Below are 2,500 nucleotides of genomic sequence, written 5' to 3' on the forward strand. Positions count from 1 at the left end.
GGCCGTCCGGCCGTCGCGCGCAACGGCGGCCGATGGCGCAAGGCGATGGCCAACGTGTGTAAAAAGGGTGCGCGCGGGAAGGCCTTCGGGGCTCGGAGGAGGCGGCTCCTCCGGCCCTTCCCCAGAGCGCGGGGGGGGACGCGGGGCTTTGCCGCCCGGCAAAATCCCGCTCTCCTTGGCCGAGCGGCCTCCTCGCGCGGCAGAGGAGCTCCCGAGGGCCGGGCTCCGGCAGTTCCGGGTCGCGCCTCCAGGGGGAGCGCGCACGTGCGCGAGCCGCCGCCGGGTGGCGCGGCGGCGACGGTCCGCACCGTCGTCGCCGTGGCCTCTCTCGGCCGGGGGTGTGCGAGGTTTCTCGGTGGCTGGGCCGTGTTCCCCGCGCCGGCGGGGCGGCCCGAGCCGCGGTGGTCCTCTCGGGCGCAGCGCCGGGCTACTGAGGGAAACCCCGGGCCCCGAGAAGGATTGCCGCGGTGATGGCAGCGGACGTCGGGCGCGCCCCCGCCGGTGGACGCTCCCCCGAGGGTGGCAGCGGGGGAGGCACCCCGGCGGGGCCATGCAGGTCGTTTCCCTCACCCCAGGGCCAGGTACCTAGCGCTTCGCGCCTCGGCGGTCTCCTGCCGGTTTCCCTCGGCGTCGTCAAACGCCTGTTGGGGGCCGAAAGGGCCGCCGAGCCGGGCGGAGGTTTAAAGACTCGGGCGGCCCGGCACGGCCCCGCCGCGGCGGCGGCGGCGGTGGCGGCGGCGGCAGCGGGTGTCGGGCGGTGGCGGCGCGGGGCGCCATCGAGGGGTGGGGAGCTACTCCCGCCGATCCCCTGCGGTGGCGTGTCCGTCGCGACCGGCCGCGCTCGCCGTCGTCGGCGTCCCGCCGCGCTTGCCCGCGCGCGGGGGCCACCCGTGCCGGGCCGGGGAAGGGGCGCCCTGCCCCCCCCCTCTCTGCGGCCCGGTCTCGGCGGAGAGGCCGCGGCGCGCGATCGGCCGCGGGGGGCCGACCCCGCTGGCCTCTGCGATGCGGGGCGACGCCGGCAGAGGGCGCGCGCTCTCTGCCTTACCTACCTCAGCTGCGGGGTTGCGGCCGCCGGGGCCCGCCGCGCTCTCTCGCTCTTTCTCCTTAGCCGCCGCCGCGGGCTCGCGGGCGGCGCCGCGTCAGGCGCGACCGCGCGCCTCTCGCCTCGACGGCCTTGTCGCCTCGAACCGCACCGCGGCGGCGCCGGCCGCCGGCCACCCCTGACTCGGAGCGCTGTCCCCGCCCGTTGGGGCGCAGCGCTCGGCCGGCTCCTCCATCGCCGGAGGTCCGGCGGGCGCGGGCGACCCCGTGCCGAGCGGCGGCGTCGCCGCTCGGCGAGTGTCCCCGCCCCCCCCGGGGGGGGGGACGGTCGGCCGCGAGGCGCCCGCCTTCACCGGCGGCCGTCCCGGCCCGGGCCCCGCCCGTCCGCTTCCCCGTCGCCCTTCCCGGCCGCGTGTGGGCCAAAAAAAAGGGGAGGCGTGCGGGGCGGCCGCGGGGGCGCTTCCCCGTCCGGTCCCCGAGTGGAAACGAGGGGAGCGGGCGGTGCCCCCCGGCTCAGCCGCCGTACGCCTGCCCGCTGGGCGCGTGCTCGCGGAAGGGCAGCTCGGCGGTGCGAAGCGGCGGCGGTCCCGGGAGTGCGGCCGCGGGTGGCGGAGGGGTTTTGCCGAGCGGCAGACCTCGGGCGCTCCGCGATGCCGGCTCGGGTCTCGGCGGCGTCCCGCCTCCGGCGCCGGTGGCGGAGCGCGGCCCGCCGGGCGTTCGCCTTCCGGCGGGCAAGCGGTCCCGCGCCAGGGGTTGCGCCGGCGGAACGGTCCCGCCGCCGCGTGGCGTTTCGGGCGACGTTCAGGGGCCGCTGGCGGGAGAGCCGGCCCCCGCGTTTTGGCGCGGCGGCGTTCCGCGAGTCGGCGGAGCGGTGAAAAGGAGAAGCCAGGGAGTGAGCCGGGAGCGGCGGGGGCCGGCGGTCGCGCCCCCCGGCCCGCGAACGCGTAGTCGTCCCGTGATCGAGAGGCCGGGCGGGCCACCGTGCCCCCCGCGGTCCGGCGCGTTGCCGCACAAGCCCCTCCGCGCGGAGGTCGGGCCGAGCCCGGGCGCCTGGGCCGCCTCCGAAGGACGGCACGCGAGGCGGCGTCTCCCCTCGCGGGGGGAGGCGGTCGGGGGCGCGGGCCCCTCCGCCTTTCTTTGGCCGACCTTCGGAGCGTTGCGCGGGGTTTCTCTTTTTTGCCCCGCGCTTTCTCCTCCTCCTCCTCCGTTTGTGTGTGCTCGTACGGTCGAAGCGGGGCGCGCGGGGGCGCGCGCGTCCCTGCAGAAACAGAAAAGGGGCCGCTTCACGCGAGCGGTCCCGAAAGCCAGACAACTCTTAGCGGTGGATCACTCGGCTCGTGCGTCGATGAAGAACGCAGCTAGCTGCGAGAATTAATGTGAATTGCAGGACACATTGATCATCGACACTTCGAACGCACTTGCGGCCCCGGGTTCCTCCCGGGGCTACGCCTGTCTGAGC

General features: G+C 77.3%; 1 non-coding gene across 1 annotated transcript in view; it reads left to right on the top strand.

Annotated features, from left to right (window-relative positions):
* The first annotated feature begins 2,351 nt into the window (after positions 1 to 2,351).
* LOC148218682 (5.8S ribosomal RNA) overlaps positions 2,352 to 2,500 on the top strand; it is a 153-nt gene continuing 4 nt past the window's right edge. The window contains exon 1 of the ribosomal RNA XR_015800243.1: positions 2,352 to 2,500. This exon is cut by the window's right edge and continues 4 nt beyond it. This is a non-coding gene — a ribosomal RNA (5.8S ribosomal RNA).

The sequence above is a fragment of the Sturnus vulgaris genome, unplaced genomic scaffold (assembly GCF_052056855.1).
Source record: "Sturnus vulgaris isolate bStuVul1 unplaced genomic scaffold, bStuVul1.hap1 Scaffold_168, whole genome shotgun sequence".
In the NCBI taxonomy this organism is placed as follows: domain Eukaryota; kingdom Metazoa; phylum Chordata; class Aves; order Passeriformes; family Sturnidae; genus Sturnus; species Sturnus vulgaris.